Genomic DNA, 21,982 nt, shown 5'->3' with positions numbered 1-21,982 from the left:
AATGCACTCATCCAATGACTTCTCTACCTGATTCAATCATGAGGAGATACTTACTCGTAGATTGTTAAATTCCAACTATATATTAACTTCCAATCCAAGAATTCAATATAAAAAAGGATTTTGACCATGGAGTGGTGGCACTTGTAATTTTTACTCAGAAAGCCGAGAGCTGAGGATTGAAGTTCAAAGCCAGTCCAAGCAGAAAAACCTGTGAGACCCTTATCTTCAATTAACCAGCAAAAAACTAGAGGTGTAGTTCAAGTGGTAAAGTGCCAGCCCTAAGTGAAAAAGCCAAGCGAAAGCTTGAGGTCCTGAGTTCTAGTCCCAGTACCAGAATAAAAACACAAATAAAAAATATGTTTGTCAAAAATCATCTAAATAGCCAGGCACTGGTGGCTCTTGCCTGTAATCATGATTTAAGGCCAGCCTTAGCAGAAAAGTCCACTCAACGCCGTCTCCAAAACCACCAACAAAAAGCAGAGCTAGCTAGGGATGTCACTCAAGTGGTAGAGCATTAACCTGACAAAGACGGGGTCCTGAGTTCAAACCTCCCTGCTGCCAAGAACTAAATTGTTGAAACAACAATGAAGAGTTTACAATAAAAACAATCATGTGTTTTATTATTTGCAGCAAGTGCTTACCAGCAGTAAACCTTATAATAAGCATATGCCAAGTTCTAGGATCTGGACAGGTTACGCTGCACGGGACGGTGGCTCAGGGACCTGCAGGCCTAATGATACTCCTTGCCGTAAAGCCTGTCCTTCACATTTGGCAGACTACCCAGGGTACAGATACCTAGGAATCCAAGCACTCACCCCAGAGCTCAAGGCTCAGTTTTCTTTTCTAAAGAAGTTTGCATTTTGGATGAGTACAGAAAATGGAAGGATGGGGTGTGGCTTTTCATAGCGTGGGAGGGAAGAGAGAAAGTATATATTAGCATATTAAGAAAATGTTTTTGCTAGTTCTCTTTGAAATCTGCATTGCAAACTGTTTCTATATTAGTGTAAGAAAAATCTGCAATGCAAAATTGAAGAACGAAAGGCCCTTTTCCATCCTCCCCTGACTTAAAGCCAGAAAAACTTTCAAACCTATTACTACATCTCAAGGAGTCTCTAAATCATAACCTGATGATCTGCACTAGCCACCGAAGAGAACCGGTAAATCACGAACATTTGGCATTTAAGTGAACTAAGGCCATCCTTTGTTATGAAAGATTGTTCAGATCAGAGTAGACAAAGTTTCTTAGCACTAGTTATTTTAGAATCAGAAAACCAAAGAGATGGGGAAAGAAGATGGCCACCGTGACCTACCTGTATGCTCAGTCCAGATCTCCCGCATTTGTCCTGAGTTCCCAGTTGAGTAGACCAGATGTACCTGGGCATTTGTCCAATAAATCAGGTTCTTTTTCCAGTTAATATCCAATAAATAGATGGTCTCAGGATGCTCTTGAATTAGAGTTTTTTCTATAGCAGATCCCATAGAGCCAACTTTCAATAAGTACAGATGTTTACCTGAGGAAAACACAAGTTTTAACTCTGAGAAGGAAAAGGAGAGGTTTTCCAAACAAGCTGATAGTCCCTTCCTTTTTGTTTTTATTAATTGCATAAGGGGGTTTCATTGTGACATTTCCATGCACGTACAAATTATTCCAGTCAATCTTACCTCCATCATTCTCTCTTACCGCTTCTCATATCACTCTCTCTTATATTCTTAAGACAAGTTCAACATGTGTAATTGTTCCCTCCATTCAACCTGACGGTATTCATCTTCATCCCCTACACTTTGGTAGTCCAACCACTCCCAACCCGCAGGTATAACCTCACACCCACAGAGCACATTTTAGTTTACTGTGAATCATTACTTTGTGGTGTGTACTAAAATTGTACTGTAGGGTTTCGCCATGGCATTTTAGATTTACATATATCATGGATTGCTCAGAGTAAGCCTCTATATTGCTTTCTTTTTCCCTGCCCAACCTTATTGATCTACAGATTTTGAGACTGTTTATATCCTTACATGTATTTGCAATTCATTATACAATTATTCACCCTCTTAAATTTTTTCCTCTCCTCCTCAGCACCTCCTAAACAGTTACATAGCCACAATCCCCTCTGGAAGAATGGCCCCAAGAAAAGGTTCTTCTACTGCCTGTGCCTGAAGCAGACACAAAACCTGATTGCCATTGCTCTAGAGGAGGGGATTGGTGAAGCAGAGATCAGTGAGGCTCAGCTTTCCCAAGGCAATGGTTCATTTGGATTTTTGCTGAAAGGCTAAAGTGGAATCATGAGAAGGAGAGCTAAATACTCCCTTGATCGAATACCATTTTGGTATGAGAGAATTTTATGTACTTTATCTGAATTAAGGAAAAATACTCAGATATTTGCACTGAACATAACACAATATATAGTCCTCAAAATAAAATAAAGGAGACAGATGAGTTTTCCAGTACAGCTTATTATACCATGATTTCCTTCAGAGATACTCCTGTAAACTCTACTTAAATTTTAAAATAAAAGGTAGTTTGAAGCAGGTGCCTTGACTCATGGCTGTAATTCTGACTATGCAGAAGGCTGATATCTGTGAATCACAGTTCAAAAACACATAAGACTCTTATTTCCAATGACAAAAAGAAAAAAAAGCTGAAAGTAGAGCTGTGTTTCAAATGGAAAAGTGTTGGCCTTGAGCAAAAAAGCTCAGGGACAGTATCTAAGGCCTGAGTTCAAGCCCCAGGACTGGTACACCCACACAAAAAAAGTTTGAACATAAACATCAACTACGGACATGGCTTAAATGACAGTGTGCTTGCAAGGCAAGCTCCTAGAGTTCAATCTCCAGTGCAGCAGGAAAATTTAAAGCAATGAAAATATTTAAATAATTTATTCCTTTTAAAATCTCAATATTGTATAGATAAAAGCCAAGTATGTTGGGTAAAGATGTTCAAGTGGTTTATGTATGTAGCAGTAGTCTTTTGAAGGTAAATTAGTATATAGGGAATTCATATTAGCAATATAAAAGACAAAACTGAAGATCAGAATGTCTTATACCAAAAAGCTTTCAAAATTTTTACATATAACTAAGTAGTAGGAACTGCTTTTTTCCCTGATTGAAAATTAACCCATGTCAATTACACAGCAACATATGAATAAAGTGTGGTATACTCATATTATGGGATATCATTTACTCTTACTCAATGAAAGTATGACACATGCTACAACAAAGACAGACATACCAAACCCCAAAGGCATGTACCCAAGGTCTTAAGGAATGTAGTACTGAGAATAGGCAGGCTCCAATGAACAGAAAACAGACAGCTGACAGGGACTATAATAGGGGAAGAAATGTGGGGCAATGCTTAATAGGGTCTAAGTTTGGTTGCACAAAGCACAAATGTACTCCGTGCCTCTGTTCACTGAAATATATTACTCTGGACTTTGCTTCCTTGGATTCAGCCCATTTTACCTGGTGTACTTACCACTGCAGGTTCCGGAAGGTAAAAGAAATAGTCCCTCTGGACAAACACACTTATAGCCACGGAGGTGGACTGGGGATAGAAGGCATAAGTGACTGCACGAACCCGGAACACACGCTGTGTCTGCCTATTTGAATAGAGACATTTAGAGAATATTTCAGATTTATTTATCCAAGCCACTTCAAAACTCAATACAGAAAAAGAGGTCGTCATTTTTTTGCCTTAAGAAAAGTCTGAATATACTGTAAGATCTTTTGGTTATAGGTCTGGTCTTTGAATCTCGGTGGTCTTCTATTGTCTTTCAGATAACTATTCACCTTTCTTAGGCTAGAGACAATAAAGTTTCAACCAACAGCACCATTTCCCTTGGAGTTAAGATAAAACGACTGTCTCGCTATATTAGTGGAAGGTTTCCTTACAGAGGGAAATTTTCTGATGAGTTTTTCAAATCCACGTAAGAACCATTATCTGAATTGAATATGATGCAGAATTTCAAGTTACAAACAATTTTATGAGTTCTTCCTGCAGGCAGGATAGCAGCCATCCTTCAATTTTCCTTTTGTTAGTTAACATGAGAAGGCGTAAACTAGCCCAGCCACCCTGCAAATAGCTTCTTGCCCTGGGTTTTCTGTATGTCAGATCTTAAAATCTGGCTGATGCTCTAGACAGACAGGAGGCAAATAACTTGGGATGCATCTCTGAGGATTGCCTTTGTTGAGTTCATCCTACTTAGGCATTCCAAGTAAGTCTGGGATATCCAGATCCTAGCCTTTCCTCAAAAGAGCAAGTACCCAGGAACTGGTGTAGCACCTTAGACAGATACAGCAGTTCGTAGTATTCTGGTGCATCAGCATTTCAAAAGTACGCCTTGTACTTACTCGCAGGCTGCAGTGACTTGTGGAGGACTGAAAATGCAGACACAGGGGCATCCAACAACATCTCTCTCGCGCTTGGACTGTGGGGTGAGGTACGAAAGAGCTATGTCTTATTTGCCCAGAAGAAAGAGTTCTCGAACACGGCTAGTCCTGCTGGGGCTTCATAGTCCAAGAAGAGCTTAGGAAAGGTGTGCCTCCCATGGCTGTCCACGCTCACTGTTTCTATGGACTGAAGGAGAGCGCGTGAGAGCCGGAGAACATTACCAATGCTGGTGGTGTTAGTGTCACCCCCAACAGCTTGGACATTGATTCATATCTGTACTGGATATCGACTTGATACAGATGAATAAGAAGATTCATGGATGTTCATGCTAAAGCCAACAGACTGAATTGCTTCTTGTACAAATGTATTGGAAAAGAAGTTACTCTAACTTAGAATTCCAATGCAGACATTGTATAAAATGCTTATTCTCCAACAGCCTTAGGAGGTTCAGATTCTATAATTTTCAGAAAGGGCAAGACAGAGGTTCTCCAAGAGGCAATGTAGCCAGACACAAATCTCAGCTAGGAAATTCCAGGCCTAGCAGCACGACTCCCAGCCTGTGATGTGACGCATCCTTGTCTTTTAGTTTGGCATTTCTAAAAACGGGATACTATGAGCTGCAATATTAAACCAACTGAACAACTCATGGGGGGAGAGGGTAAAGGGGAGGGGGAGGGGGTAGTGAGGGAGGAGGTAACAAACAGTATAAGAAATGTACCCAAGGCCTAACATATGAAACTGTAACCTCTGTGTACATCACTTTGACAACAAATAAGGAAAAAAAAAAAGCACCTCTAGATTACCTAAGTAAGTACTCTTTGCTTTGATGGGTTTAGTGAGCAAATCTTAAAAGATTTTTGTACCCAAGATACAACATAGCCCATGGTTAGCACTACGGGGAACTTCCAATGGGATTTAATATGGAGTGTCAGAAAAGCACATGACATCTCCCAGCTGCCTGGCCCGGGAATGCGGTGCACTGACCCCTTGTCCGCCCTGCCCAGAGTGTTGTGTAGTTACTCTTCATCTTCTTCATGCTCGCCATCAGAATGCAGTTTAGAATCAGTGCAAGGTGCAAAGGAATGTTGTACCTAGCCGTTTGCCTATGGAGTCCCGACAACCCTCAACCCTTGCAGCTTTCCCCCCTCCTTCGGCCCTCATGTACCTTCTTGTAGCCACTGATCCAGTAGAGGCGGCCATTCAGGTGGTCAAGAGTCAGTCTTAAAGCTTCCTCGGCGGTCACCACTGCCAGCACCTTCCTATCTGAGCCGTCCATTCCTGCAGCCTCAATAGTCCTGGCCTCCTTCTCGCCTCCGTTTACCTAATACAAGTACCTGCCACTGGGAGAACGTGGTGCTGGAGGGTCTTGCTCACTTGCACGTGTGTGCACATTATTCCACACAGCCACTGACCACAGCGGCCTTTCGCACAGGGCTTCAAATCGCTGCACAGCTGGTGTTGCTAAAGATGGCTGCTTCCACACTCACTGGGCTCACAAGAGTTGGCCTCCATAAAACTCAATTTGAAGAATTTGGGGGAGCAGGTGACATCTAGTTTTAAAAGCTTATCTTATTTCTGGTTTAAGATGATGAGATTTTGGATATAGCACCCCTCCCCCCCCCCAAAGAACCCCTACTTACTTCTTTTCAGGAAACACAACTAGCTGTTCCGGCACAACATCTTTTTCCAAGACTTTGACGTAGCCTCTGCCATCGCTTAGGCCAGCCCCGATGACTCTGGAGGAGTTGATCGCCCAGTACAACTGCCCCATGGGCCAGTCCACGGAGATGCTGTTCACCAATGTCAGTTCTGGGGACACAGAAGACCGCATAACATTCCCGCATTCCTTATCACAGTCTCGCCTAGCATGGAAAGGGGAACTTGGTCCTGACTCTCCTAGGTCTTCTGATTTCAAGTTCTAAAGCAAAGGAAAGGGACCCAAAGAGATGAGTGGCAGCGCTTCCAGGGTGCACAGCCCCATGGAAGGAGGGAAGCGCGCAGGAGAAAAATTGAGGGATCTGAGTGTCTCCAGCTGCAGCTCAACGGCAGTTGATGGGAAAGCTGCTATGAGCTCAGCCACTGAACTGTAGCCACGCATTTCTATGCTCCCACCATTTGGCCAAGCCCTTCCTAGGCACTGTCTAGTTTAGGTCCCCCACTCGCCTACTGAGGCAAGCACTGGCTAGGATGGAAGGCAAATCAAAGGGGGTGAGAACTTGCCCATGGTCACAGAACTATATTTCAAGACTTAATACCTTCACATCACAAGGAATGCTCTGCGACTGTATTCTTGTGCTAGGGGAGCGAGAGGAGATGGTCCAGATGGCCAGTGTTATAATTTGGATGTGGGATGTTCTTTAAAGTTCTGTGTGTTAAAATCTTGGTCTCCAGACTGAAACACTACTAGTAGAAACCTTTAAGAGGTGAAGCCTCTTTGAATGTTTTCGGTCCTTGTTGGTCTTCCTTGATTAGAAGGATGGGACACCAGTCTTTTCTTCCTTCTCTTTGCTTCCTGGCTACCATGGAGTGAGAAGCTTCCTCCACCAAATACCCTCACTATGATGTGCTTATCTCATCACAAGCCCTCAGTTAACAGGGGCACCGACTGTGGACTGAAACCACCAAAAATGGTAAGCACTTTCCCTTTTTTTTCAAGTGGATGATTTCAGGGATTTTTGTACCACTAACAGGAAGATGGTTAACACATATAGCTTTAAGCAGCTAAGATTCATAACCTGGGTAGAGGGGAACAGAGTTTGGCTTCCCAAAGGCAAACACATTTAAAACTTCATCCACCCAGAAGTACATGCTTCTTTCTAGGTCATATGCGACGACAGCACAAGGCCTTGATTTGACAGGTATCAGAGTCTCATAGATGCCTGTCTTTCGATCCAGAATACTAAGCTCTTGCTCTGATGCAATAAGAATTTTAACATCATCATCTGCAATAGAAGGGAATAGTGACGTGTTAGTATGAATCTTTCTTCCACATCTTTCCTGTTAATTAAAGATGTTACCCTATTTCCCATGTCCAGATCTACATCTCCCAAACATTGACACTAAGCGCATTCATAGAATATCATTTAAAGACACTTATTACAACTGACATCTTGAACAGTGAATATTATAATGACTAATCTTTATGGAAAGAATAGGGTCATCTCTAGTACCAATGGCATGTGTCACTTTCCTCTGTAATTATGGCTAAGAATCAGCAGAAGGTAGGCTTTGCTTAATTAACTTACCTATCACTCGACAGTCAGTGCCATTATAAAGCCAGTAACCTTGAATACAGTCACAGGAGTAAGAGCCTGGTGTATTGTGACAGAGTTGGCCACACGGACTGTATGCCGTAGAGCACTCGTCTACATCTGAGGACAGAGAGGTGTAAGTCAGAGATAACCTAAGAACAACTTCTTCAGTATTATAGTTATAGTACTCTTTTGTTTTTGGCCAGTCCTGGGCCTTGGACTCAGGGCCTGAGCACTGTCCCTGGCTTCTTTTTTGCTCAAGGCTAGCACTCTACCTCTTGAGCCATAGCATTACTTCTGGCTCTTTCTATATATGTGGTGCTGAGGAATCGAACCCAGGGCTTCATGTACACGAGGCAAGCACTCTACCACTAGGCCATATTCCCAGCCTGGTATTACAGTTCTGTTGAGCCATTTCCATATGCTTTCTGAACAGGTAGTATGTGGAAATGATAGTGTCAGGAGCTGGAATAGTATATATTTATTTATTTGTAGTTATAGTTATGGTTATGGTTATAGTTAAATAGTGAATATAAGGTAACAGAAACTTTAATATAGGCACACATGATATTTAGCTAGTACAAAATACTCATATGTGTTATCCTAGCAAGATTCCTGGGAGGTAGCCTTTGCCAAGCCAGCCAGAAATTGTTTCATAATGACAGTGGTAGTTCTGGAGTTCACTGGGTTCCATGGAATAACTCACCTAAAATGATGGAAAAGGTATAAAGCTCTTAGGTATAGTTAGTTGACCTTAATAAGGTGCAATTGATTCTCAAAGCCTGATCATAGAGACTCTTTAGATTGTGAGTTACCAAACTATTATTTACTATTAAGGAAAATGGTTCCTGAAGAATTCTTTTTGGAAAATGTTTTTCCTTCCAGAGGTACAAGATACCTAAGGAGAATAATACCTTCCAATTCTAGAAAAATAACCCGTGTAGAGTTACTGCCAGCTCAGTGGCCAACAAGTCCTAGCATGGCTCAGAAAACCAAGCATGGGCTTCAGGATCCTGGAGCAGGGGATGCACAAAACCTACATCTATCTGAGTAAAATCACCAGCTCTAGGTGAAGAAGCAGTGAATGGAATAGATCAAGTTATTGATTTTGTTTAGAGAAATTAAGTTTAGATATTAACATTCATTAAAATTTAGTTAAAATGAATAAACTTTAGATAGGCTCATAGAAACTCTTGATAAAGTATTAACATAAAAAACGATTGTAAACTTAATGCTGCTTAGTAAATCTGTTTTCCTCTTATCCTGCCGAGCCAGCCGGCAGTGAATGGGAATCCTGACTGAGGGCGGCGAGGATTAAGGAAAAGGAAAAATACAAGACAAGAGAAAAAAGACAAGAGACAAAGATGGGGTACGGGAGGTCTGCATTGAGACTCAAGACTGCAGCAACAGTTTATTTTCAACTCCCAGCTTATATGCAGTTTTGGAACCAGGGAATAGCATAGGGTTGTTAAAATTCCAGAACACAAAGAGGCTTAGAAGTTTGCAACATTTGATTACAGTAAACACAAGGTAACAAAGCAATTCCGGACAGAGGCTGTGGACAAATATCTTTGCCTTTAGCATATCCTGGCGGTAACAGCACAGCCAGAGGTGATAATGAACCTAGCTGCAGGTTTGGCTCCCGAAATCTTGGCGACATCAGCACAGCCAGAGGTCAGGATGAGCTTAGCAGCTAGCTCGGCTCCCGACATCTTATAGTCCTCCCAGGTGGCTAGGGTTACAGGTGGAACAAGGAAGAGAGAAGGCATTACCAAGTAGGGCTAATCCTTGAGGCTCAGTGGTAGAGCTGATCTCCCCTTTAGGTCGGGGCATCAGGACAATAGATCCTTTGTCCTGCCCATCACATTTTCATCTAAAATACCACCCTGGATTTTTTTTTGTACACAAGTGCAACAGGGCAGAACCGAAACCTTTTCTAATTATTACTGACTGATAAAGATAGGTGAAATTTATTTATCATTTATATACCGTAATCCTATTTGACAGCCAAATGCAACTTAAGGACAGTGAAACTTGGAGGTCAGCTAGCCGGAACAGTTGGACATTCCGCAGACTCTAAATTTAAACACTTATTCCATGGACATCAGGGATGAAATAACAAATCTATTTATTCCGGGACAGAAACCCTTTAAGCCCTGTAAAAGAAGGATACAAAATCTGACATATTCTCAGTAGGCAATAGTTGACCTAAAATTGCCACAAGAGGATGAAAGTCAGCATTGACAGGATATGGTGGGAATCTTAAATGGCATAGCCTCTATGGAAAATTGTTTCACAATAACTCAAAAAAAAAAGTCATTCTGCTTTTGAAATACACCCAGTGAATTGAAACTAGGGATTTAAACAAGTACTTGTATACCAATGCTCATATCGGTATTATTCACAATAGCCCAAGGGCAGAAACAACCCAAATGCTTCACCCATAGATAAATAGATAAGATATAGTCTATCTACATAACCAAATTGTATTCATTTTTAAAAAAGGAATTCTTGACACATCCTAAAGATAGGCTTTGTGACATAAACCAGACACAGAGGGACAAACGTTGTATGATTCTACTTAATATGAACTTAGAGGTCACAAAATCACAAAAGGCAAAAAAGCAGGCGAGGTTACCAGAGGACAAGGGAGAAAGGAGTGAAGACTTACCATGCTGTGGAAAGACAGTCTCTACTGGCAATGATGGAAAAGTCTAGAAATACGCAGTGAGGATGGTTACACAACACTATGAACATACGTGAGGCTACGAATGATACGCATAAACACGGCTACACAGGGTCGGATCCATGTTGCCACAGTAAAAGATATCTGCGAGGAGTGGGGACCAGGGGGCTCTGACCTCCACAGCTCTGCCCGTCGCGTTGCAGCTGCCACCCGGTGGGGCAGGAGCAGCGGACTCCCCAGGACGTGTCGCCGCAGGGCCCCTCACAGCCCCAGTTCACCAGCACACAGCTTCTGCCAGCGGGGACAAGGCAGCAGACAAGGCAACTGAGCGCCATGGAGAAGCAGCACAAGGCAACTGAGTGCCTTGGAGAAGTGGCACTACCTCTTGAGCCACAACGACACTTCTGGCTTTTTCTTTTGGCCAGTCCTGGGCCTTGGACTCAGGGCCTGAGCGCTGTTCCTGGCTTCCTTTTGCTCAAGGCTAGCACTCTGCCACTTGAGCCACAGCACCACTTCTGGCCGTTTTCTGTATATGTGGTGCTGGGGAATGGAACCGAGAGCTTCATGTGTAGGAGGCAAGCACTCTTGCCACTAGGCCATATTCCCAGCCCCCCCCCTTTTTTTTTCGTCCAGTCCTGGGGCTTGGACTCAGGGCCAGAGCACTGTCCCTGGCTTCTTCTTGCTCAAGGCTAGCACTCTACCACTTGAGCCACAGCACCACTTCTGGCCATTCTCTGTATATGTGGTGCTGGGGAATCGAACCCAGGGCCTCATGTATACGAGGCAAGCACTCTTGCCACTAGGCCATATCCCCAGCCCTGGTTTTTCTATATATATGTGGTGCTGAGGAATAGAACCCAGGGCTTCATGTATACTAGGCAAGCACTCTACTGCTAAGCCACATTCCCAGCCCCATCTTTGGCAACTTTTAACAGAACTAAATAGGTTCCAACAAAAACATGTGAGGGAAGATTTGGTGGGAGGAAACAGATGACAAAATAAAGAGGTAAGATGCCTGCTCTCCCCTTCCCCCTCCAAACCAACAGAGATTCTACGAAATGAGAATGGCCCTCAAAGTTTTACAGTTTAGGTACTGTTTTCCTGTCAAAAGTCTAAAGCCAAGTGCTAAAACTTATACCCTGTAAGGGAACCCATTCGTGGAAGATAGTAGACTAAAGTATGAATCTTGGTGTGAGTACTCTCTGGAGGAACAGCCTCTATGATAGCTGAGGCCTTGGCCGCTCTGTCCTACTTTCTCACCACCAGCTAAGCCACTGGTTTCTTACCACATGAAATGGGCTTGTCCATGCCATCTTTACAGTCTGCTTCTCCATTGCACATCAGAGATTCTGGGATGCACATGTTATCACACCCAATGGTGTCTGCTGGACAGGAAGCTGTGTGGGGAGTTACGCATTCCTTCGTTAGTGCTTGTGGGGAGGACAAAAACAGACAACTTTCTCAATGAGTAAAGTGTTCATATTTCTATAACCCAGGGGAATTCTAAGCAGGAACGAGCATTTCATCCTTTCCAAGCTATGTATCGAGGAAGTACGCCTCTACGTTTGATCACAAAGGTGTTAAAATACCCAGGTCTGTATCGAAAGAGTTGATGGATCTAGAATTAAATAGTTATAACTGGGATGGTGTGTATAACTTGTCTTCTAAAAGCATTCTCTTAAGAAACCGGACTTTGCTTCATTGTAAAAATGTTGGAATCTGAATGCATTAGTTATTACCAAGTTAACTCTAGGATAGAGAGGGTGGGATTGTGGCTTATGAAGTCAGAAGAGGCAGTACAATGAGCATGCGGCGTCTAGGAGAGAGATGCAGGGTTCAGCGAGCTCTGGGGAGTGTTCCTCCTAGAAGGAGGCATTTCCCCCTTCTGTAGTCACTGCACGAGATTACAGGTCATCTGCCATTGGGCTTCCTCACAAACAGGCACTTAGGTGTCCTAAGATCGTGCATACCGGGACCTTTTCCATGCAACATTGAGAGCATTCAGTGCCGGTGTTTCACTTCAAGCACGACGGTACAGTTGATTGGATACCCTCATGCTAGCTATTGCTAGGCCGCATCCCGCATTTAGCTATAGGAGGGCAGTCTTGGTGTTAGGAATGAACGTGCAAGTTTTATAAAGCAGCCCCTGCAGCCCAATCTGCCTTTGAGAACCAGAGAGGAAGCCAGACTCACCGCAGGCCTCCTCATCAGAAGAGTCCCCACACTGGTCGGTGCTGTTGCATTTCCAGTCGTCCGGGACACACACCTTGTTCTGACACTGCCACTGGCCCTGCAGGCAATGGCTCTGGGGACCGTGAGCTTTGTCAGACTCATCTGCATAGTCCTGGTGGACTTCACAAAGTTCCCAGGCATCCAGACACAGAGGCTTCCCAGGACATCGGACCTTGGGGTGCGGACATGCTGTAGATCTCTCTGCAAGGCAGGAAAAGGGGGCTGGGTGAGGCAGGGGTGGACCACGAACCGCCATCCCCACATGGAGGACGGTGTGCTCATGGACTCAGTCTACAGAAAAGCAAGAATTAAATGAGATGCAAGCCACTGGGGACGTGGTCTCAATGATGTCTACTAACATTCCACTCCAAAGATGTGTTCGAGAGTGTGTAAGCACGGCTGGGAATGTGGCTTAGTGGTACAGTGCTCGCCCTGCATGCGTAAAGCCCTGGGTTCGATTCCTCAGCATCACATATACAGAGAAAATTCTGGAAGTGGGGCTGTGGCTCAAGTGGTAGAGTGCTAGCCTTGAACAAAAAGAAGCCAGGGACAGTGCTCAGGCCCTGAGTCCAAGGCCCAGGACTGGCCAAAAATATAAAAAAATAATAATGAATGAATAAGGCAAAGTAGTCACTTACTTTGCATCAGTTTGGAGAAAAAGAACTAAAAAGAAGAAGTAAAGGTAAAACTCTCTCATAAAACCCAAGCTAGCATAACCTCTGGCCTCGTGCAGGGTGTACGGCTGCCTAATGGCCTCCTGGCTTCATGAGACACTGGGGATGCTGACAAATGCTGATGATCAGTGAGGCGGCAGAGGGGCAGAGGGGTAGAGGGGCTGAGGGGCAGAGGGGCAGAGGGCCAGAGAGGGGCAGAGGGCTGAGGGGCAGAGGGGCAGAGGGGCAGAGGGCAGAGGGCAGAGGGGAAGAGGGGCAGAGGGGCAGAGGGCTGAGGGGCAGAGGGCAGAGGGGCAGGGGCAGAGGGGCAGAGGGGCAGAAGGGCAGAGGGGCAGGGGGCAGAGGGGCAGAGGGCTGAGGGGCAGAGGGGCAGAGGGTCTGGCACCTACCTCAGCGGGCCTTTTCTGAGCTGTCCCTGCAGTCCCCTGTGCCGTCACAGAGCCACCCGATGGAAATGCACTTGCTGTAGTCACACTGCCAGGCCTGGGGGTGGCCCCCACACGCCTCTCCTGAAGAACAGAGGCGGTGGGTTCACAACAGCATGCCAGAGACAACGCTTCCCACCTGCTCCGTCTACCACGGTAGCAGCTGGTTACCTGACCACTCAGGACTCGAACTACGTGGCTGGCATTACAGAAGAATTTAATGTTATTAAATTTAGTGTATTTAAATAATTTCAAGCCCCCATAGTTCCCACTATGTTGGCCGTTGCCGTGCTGTAGTTTTCATCTATAAGTGTGTGTTCTGTGTATGTGTGTGTGTATGTGTGCACGTGCAGGTATGCACGCACATATGCCAGTAGTGAAGCTTGAGCATTGAAAGTGGAACAAGTTGATTGTGTGCAAAAGCAATTCCGTGTACCAGGGTTGGCAACAGTTTTCTGTTCTTTGGACTAGTCTAGTTTGAACAATAGTTCTACCAGTGATTGAGCCTCCATTGAAGACCTTGTTAGGATAATGGCGACTAACATATTTGAAGACACATCCCTGGCTGACCTGCTGACAGCTCGCAACAACCCGTTTGTTAAACGTGAAATCAGAGGTATTGCAGGGTCCAGATTACTCAAATGTTTTGAATAGTTGCATTAATAAGATATCTTGATGATGAGACCCAAATATAAACACAAAATTCATAGATATTTCATCTACACCATATCCAAAGATAATTTTGACATGGTTTTAACTGCTCCTGCATCTTGCCTGTAACCCATCATCAAGGCCGGGATGTAGAATTTTTATTTGTGGCATTGTGTCGGTGTTTACAAACTTTGTGCTTTAGAGCAGTTCTGATTTTCCCATTAGCAATGCTCAGGTCTACTTCCCATCAGGGCCAGATTCCTGGGACAGTCTTGTTTTTGTTTTAAGTTATCATCTTTCAGTAGCTGTACCAAGGAGTCCCATTTAATAGAGTGGTTTATGGATATGGTGTGTCTTGATCAGTGTTACCCACAGTCTGGAATCGTGCTTACCACACTGCTAGTCAGTCCCGTCCGGGCACTCCTGCTGGCCATTGCAGAGCCAGGCCACAGGAAGGCATTTCTCTCCGCAGGCAGCTTGCCTTGTCCGGTTACACTCCACTCCGCGTGTGTTAGATGACCAAGAGGCAGAGGCATGACAATGTCTGGCTTCCTTGGGTACAGGGGAGCCTGTTTTTCATGGTAAGCCACTGCTGACAATCATTTTGAAAGACCTTCCTTCAACGAGGACTCATCCCTCCCAAACCCACAGAGCCGCCCAGTGGCATTCCTCAGACACAACTTCTTGCTGGTGTTGTGGAGTTGCTGTTGGAGACTTGTTGTATGCTGGTTTGTTTACCTGGTAGAATGAGGGCTCGCTCATAAGTGTACACCCGGAGACACTAGTCTGGTACTTTCCTCAGCTCTGGCTAAGTGTGAACACTTACAGCATTGGACTCATTTACTCTTAGATATGTAGTGACATATCTTAAAATATAGATGTCAATATGTGGTCCTAAATAACCACTTTCTTTATAAGAATACTTCTAATAGCTGGGGCATAAGTATTTCTGAGTTTTCAGTTACTTACAAGAAATTGGTTTTTTTTCTATTTTATTTAAGTCCTGTACTTGTGTCTATAAGCCTCAAACATCTAATGAACAAAAATAATTCTAAACTGGGCTTGTCTGTACTCAGGAGACTGAGATCTGACGATCATGGTTCGAAGCCAGCCTGGGTAGGAATGTCTGTGAGACTTTTATCTCCAATTAACCAGCAAAACTCCAGAACTGGAGCCATGATTCAAGTGGTAGAGTACTAGCCTTGAACAAAAAAGCTCAGGGACAGCACCTAAGCCTCAGGAATGGCACAACAAAACATTCACACAAAAAACAAGCCCAGTATGCAGAGTTCATAGAAAGGATCCACAGAAGACCTGAGTATACTTAACTTACTGTACTGACATAGCATTCCCAGAAAAAAAAGCCAGTCATTGAGTTCCTAGGAAACATAAACCATGTGATATAAGCCCACTGAAGTCTCTGCATAATGCAAGGAAGCAGTGTCAAGTCCTACTCCGAGTGACAAATTTTGCATAATGGTGGGATTGAAATGGACCGCAAAAGGCTGCTGTCAGATTTCATCTCTTGGTTTACTCTCAGGAAATAGTATTTGTTATTGGACATCTAACCAGGTGAGCATCGCTCGCACCCTGTCCAGTCTGTCTCAATGAACTGGGACAATACTTTTGAGACCGCTTGATGTGAGTAATTACGAGTATGGGAGCAGGCTCAGTCCACAGGCCACCTGTGTCAGAGCTTAGGTTGGACCACTTACTGACAGTGTATCCTCGAGAGAGTAAGTTCCTCTCTTAAGATCTCAATTTTCTTGTCTATTCAATGAGACTGGCAAATAAGGCATTACAGGAGGGATGAATTCCACGAGCCCACAGAGGCTTGGCTGCAATGCTTGTTAAACAAAGGCACTAACCACTGGTGCTTCTTCCAAATGGGTCTCAATTAGGTTGAGTGTAACCCTCGAAGACTGACCTCCATTAGGTGGGCTACAACTTGAACAACATTTTGTCCTACAGATGAATTCTATGCATTATTATCTGCAAAATGGTCTCAAAAATTGCATGTCCAATATAGATAGCTACTTGCTATATGTCTGTGATGTGTATTGGTTAATGTACTGGCATATGAAGTTCGCTTGCTAATATATCGAGTGCAATTATCATATGCTGCTGCAAAGCAGATATCAAGATGTCTTCATAGCAGAAAGGGGATGCAGGGTAACTAGTTAGTAGGGAAAAAAAGAAAAGGACAAGGAACTTGGGTGGAGTTTCAGAAGCTGTGTGTGGAGATAAGTCACAGCAAAGATGCAGCACTGGATAAGAGCAATGCCTGGGATTCCTATTCCCCCATCCCCCAAAGATAAGCTATGCCCTGACAGCTCGGAAAGGAGCCTGCCCGTGCCTGTGGCCGAAGCCCCTTGCTGGTCAGAGGCTGGGGGCTGAGGATGCTGAAGCCTGTGCTCAACCCTGAGCTCCTGGCTCCAGCTAACCTGCAAAGCCACAGAAGAGGTGTGACTCTGAAAAAGGCCCTGAGCTCGAGCTCGAACACATGCACACACGCAAGCACACACCCACACGCGCATGCACACACACCCATGCACACACGCACACGCATGCACACATACCACAACATGCATGCACACACGTTCACACACCTCACGAGCGCACGTCACATACGGCCCCCCCACACACACCACAACGCATGCACACGCACATGCCCACACCGCATCCCTTACTTGCTGTGCGGGAAGCACTTGCTGGTGGGATCCCTGCCCTAGGCAGGGCAGATGGCGTCCCTAACGCGGGCCATGCCACCCGCAACCAGGAGACCCCGACTGGGGACCTGCTCCCGGTCCCATGGGGACCACGGGGACCAGGCGGCTTGGCCCTCCCTGGGGTCTGCTTCCACCCAAGTGGGATCAACAAGTGCCCATAGCGACCCCAGCCCCAGCGCCTTCCTGCGGGCACATGCATCAGGCAAGGGCGCCCAAGACAAGGGCTCCCCAAGACGAGGGCTCCCCAAGACGAGGGCGCCCCAAGATAAGGGCGCACCAATCAAGACAAGAGCCCCCAAGATGAGGGCGCCCCAAGACAGGGCGCCCCAAGACAAGAGCCCCCACAAGACAATAGCTCCCTATGACAAGGGCCCCCCCCAAGACAAGGGCTCCCCAAGTTATCCCCCTCCCGCCCCAGAGGCCAGCAGGTAGGCCGCGGCCTGGCTCCCCGCAAGTTCCGGGAGCGGCCCCCTCCGAGGGCACCCCGCAAGCCGCACTCAACGGCCACGGAGCCCCAAGCGCGGGTCAGGGCCGCCAGCGCCGGGGACACGAGGAGGAGCAGTGTCCCGAAGTGCATGGCGGAGGGGGGTCCTCAGGACGCGCGGAGGAGCCGGGGATCGCAGCTCATGGCGGGGACCTAGCCGGGCCCGGGAGCGCCGGAGGGCAGAGCGAAGCGGGGCGGGTGCGCTGGGGGGGGGGTGAGGGGGCTGAGGACAGAGAGGGCGGCTCCGGGTGGTGGGTAGGGAGGGGGGATGTGGGCGGCTCCGGGTCTGCCGGCGCGCGTCGCGGGGGGTGGGGGGGGGGACGGGGAGTGTGGCTCAGGGTCTGCCGGGACGGACCGGCGGGGCGGGGCGGGGTGTGGAAGGGCGGCTCCGGGTCCTAGGGGCGGGCGGGGTGGGGGTGGGGGGTCGGCGGCTCCCATCCGGTCCGCTGCGCCGGGAAAGTGGGTCAGGAGTGCGGTGGGCGGCGGGCGGTGGGTGGGTGGGCAGGTGCCGTCCTCGCAGGGACCCGGGGCTGCGTCTCCCTGGCTCAAGGAATGTATGGCTTAAACACAAGTCAAAAATTGTCCCAGCATAAATAATACTCCAAACCTTCCTTACAAGAACTTAACAATTCTCACAAGGAATAAAAAAAAAAAACAATTTTTAAGTGATCACATTTAACTTGTTATAAAGTGCCAGGTGCTTTTTAAAAAAGTATAACCCGCTGAGGAATTCAACAATGTAAGATTCACTTTATCTACTATCCCATAAAAATTAGTGGACATAAAAGAAGCAGAATAGATCATAATAAAAGAAAAAGTAGTCCAATGGGAGTGATGTAGATGATAAAATTCAAACTCTAACATAGCTGTTATAGACGTGTTTCATATGCTCAAAAGATATATAAGAAGACATTGACACAATGAGTAAAGAAAATAATATTGTTTAAAAGATCCAAATGAAACTTTTGGAGATGGAAAACTTTATTATAGTAGAATCATAACTGATTAGACATGGAGACATAAAAATTAGTAAACTTGAAGAGGTAGTAATAGAATATATCAGAATAAAGCACAGGGAAACAAAAGTTAAAAATAAGGACAGTCTCACTAATGTATGCTGTCATTTCAAGTTTTACTACATGTACAATTAAAGTCATAGACAAAAGAAGGGAGTCAACAAATACTTGGTGAAATAATAACTGAAAACTTTTAAAATTTGATTGAAAAATCATAAACCTACATATTGAAGAAACTCAATAACTCAAACAATATAAATACAAAAATATCACATGAAGGTTTTCCACAAGCAACTGAAAAACCAATGATAAGGCAAACATGTTAAGAACCATAAAGTGGAGAGACACTTGTGCATTGAGAACAATAAGATTAACAGCAGAGTTCTCATGTGAAACTATGCCAGCCAGAAAACAATAGAGCAACATCTTTAAAGTGCTCCAAGAAAAATAAACCCACTAAGGAACAAATGTCAGCCTCCTATTCCATATTTGGAAAAATTAAACAGGTAAAATGAAGAGAATGTAAAATGATAAATCTGTCAGATAAACAAATCTGAGTGAATTTGTCATGCCAGATCTGCACTATGAGAAATATTAAAGGAAATTGCTTCTGTTGAAAAATAATATCAGATAAAAGCTGATTCTACATAAGAAACAAAGAGTTCCAGAAATGTTAAGAGGTAAACAGCAGATTTTATTTCTCATTTAAAATTTTCTTAAAAATATAATCACCTGTTTAAAGAAATATAATGGTGATGAACTGTAGGCTTTATAATATACACAGAAGTAAAAAATATCTAAAGTGTAACTCAAAGGAGAGATGGCATTAAACGGTTGCAAATGATGCTATGTATGTTGTTGTATATGTGAAGTGGTATAGTAACTAGAGTGTGACAAAGTCAACATAAATATTGTCACCCTAAAGCACCATTGAAAAATACAGAACAAGGCGGTCAATAAGCCAGTAAGTTAATAAGCCAATAGTGGAGATACAAGGTTAGCAAAAATGCTTAATAAACCCAAAAGCCACCAGAGAAAGTGGAAGGGAAAAGTGAAGCCAAGAGCAGATGGGACAAATGCAAAACAAACAGTAAAATGGTGGGTCTCAGCACACAGATTTACATCAAGCTCGCGGAACGTAGATGTTCCAAACACAGCAGAAAAAGGATGTCAGAGACTGAAGAACAGGGATATTTAAAGAAAGAACAGTGCAAGCCAGCGGAGGAAATGAGGACAAAGACTCCTGGGAATCGACATTGCTGCTCCAGAGGCAGAGCAGGCCCAGAAGCTAAGGGAGAGTGGGTGGGGAGCCCGGAGGGAAGGGCAGAGGCGAGGAAGAAGCTGACCCTGGAGGGCTTGCCGGACATTGGCTTTTACTCAGTGACCCAAAGAGCCATCTGTGTGCTCAAAGCCACAGGTGGCTAGCATCGTTGTGTGGCTACTGGCGGTCATTCTGGAGAAGACAGACAGCATTCCCTCAGCTAACTCAGCTCCACTTCGCGGGGAGGGTCTTGAAGAGATGACAGATATGTGATATTTCAATAGGATGACAGCTTCACAGGTATGGACAGATTGCATGAAGAAGGGTGGAAGGAGTGCTAACACATTTATATATATATATATATATTTTTTTTTTTTCTCACTGCATCTTTGATCGGGTCTTTATTCAACTCAGCTGTCCCATACTATGGCCTTTATATAATTAAACAGATTGTAATTGTTTATGCAGCAGGCTTCTTTTCTTCTGTGGTAGCTTTCTTTTCAGCTGTTGGTTTCTTTTCAGCTGGTTTCTTGGTAGCAGCTGCCTTTTTTCCCAGAGGCTGCTTCTGCTTTTTAACATCAGCAGCCTTCTTTCCTTTCTTACTCACCACAGGCTTCTTCCCTCCAGCCCTCTTTTCTGCAGCTGCCTTCTCATCTAATTTGGCTGCCAATGCTGCTGCTTTCTTTACTCGGATTTTGTGATTTCTTGACTGACGAAGGATGGTGTTTCGGCGCATGGTCTTTGCATATAGGTTCAGTTTCAACATGATTCTCAGGTTTTTCAGTGGGTTCTTCTTCAGAACTCTGCAATGAATCTTCTTGTGTGGTGCTCTAAGGGCTCTTTGGATCTCTGGGCTTTTCAAGATTCTGCTGAGGTCTGTATTCATCACCTTGTGCATAGAAAAGTTATAGTTACTCTTGAGGGAGGCAACTTTATGCCAAGTGCCATACAATTCATCCAACTTCCGGAAAGCACTTTCAGTCCAAATGCAGAATCGACCCACATGACCACCAGGAGCAAGTTTAAAAATGTTCAGTTTGCTGACATTAAGCAAAGTAATTCCAGGGATGTTTCTGAAGGCCTTGATGATTCCATTGTCTTCATTATAGATGATGCAAGGGCCCTTGCGCTGGATACGCCGATGGTTTCTCATTTTGCTCTTGCCAGCTCTCATTCGCTGAGAGACATAGACCTTTTTAATGTCATTCCAGACCTTTTTAATGTCATTCCAGGCTTTCAGCTTCTTAAGAAGCAAAACAGCCTCTTTGGTCTTCTTATAAACCTCAACTTTATCTTCGACCACCAAAGGAAGTTGAGGAACTTCCTCAATTCAATGACCTTTAGACATGACCAATGCTGGTAAGGCTGAGGCAACCAGGGCAGAACAGATGGCATATTGTTTCTGGGATGTGTTCACTCTACGGTGCCAACGATGCCAGGTTTTGGTTGGTGCAAACATGTGACCTCGACACATGTTTCCAAAGGCACCCTGGCCAGAACGATGAGTCCCACCACCTCAAACTCTGGGAATACGAGCCACAGCTCTGCCTGTACCCCAAGACTCAGCACTGGTCTGATGACCTGCTAATTCACTGACAGCATAGGGCTGCCTGTTGTTTTTAACGCAAGTTAGTACGAACAAAGTTCACGATATCTGGTCGAATAGGAGCCTTGAACATAGAGGGTAAAGTGACATTTTTGCCAGATGACTCCTCCTTTTCGGAGTACACTGATATCAGGGGACAAGCACACGCCATGGCAGGGAGAGGAGAGGGCCACGCTCCTCTCGGCCTGGCGGCTCCCACAGGAAAAAACATTCATATATTTTTAACCGAAATTGCAAAACCGAAGAAAAACTATCATTAGATTCTAAAACAACCAGCGATGATATAGAGAATAGGAATATTTTGATATTGAAAGATAAATATTGCTTTAAGCTGAGTGCCAGTAGCTCATGCCTGTAATCCTAACCACTCAGGTGGTGGAGATCTGAGGATCACAGTTTGAAGCCAGACAGGATAGGAAAGTCTGTCAGAATCCTATCTACAATTAACAGCCAAAAAGCTGGAAATGGAGCTGTGGCTCAAGTGGTAGAACACTAGGTTTGAGTAAGACTGCTCAAGGACAGCACCCAGGCCTTGAGTTTAAGCCCCAGGACAGACATATAAAAGAAAAACTTACTAAGA

The 21,982-nt window shown here is 44.9% G+C and overlaps 2 pseudogenes; both read right to left on the bottom strand.

The window, feature by feature from the left end:
• LOC125366910 overlaps positions 1-17,612 on the bottom strand; it is a 51,124-nt pseudogene extending 33,512 nt beyond the window's left edge.
• Positions 17,613-20,181: 2,569 nt separating this feature from the next.
• On the bottom strand, positions 20,182-21,602 carry LOC125367183 (annotated as a pseudogene).
• Between the last annotated feature and the right edge of the window lie 380 nt (positions 21,603-21,982).

This window comes from Perognathus longimembris, chromosome 18, assembly GCF_023159225.1.
Source record: "Perognathus longimembris pacificus isolate PPM17 chromosome 18, ASM2315922v1, whole genome shotgun sequence".
Taxonomy (NCBI): domain Eukaryota; kingdom Metazoa; phylum Chordata; class Mammalia; order Rodentia; family Heteromyidae; genus Perognathus; species Perognathus longimembris.
Note: the sequence above shows the minus strand (reverse complement) of the source record. Positions and strands in the feature narration are given on the sequence as shown.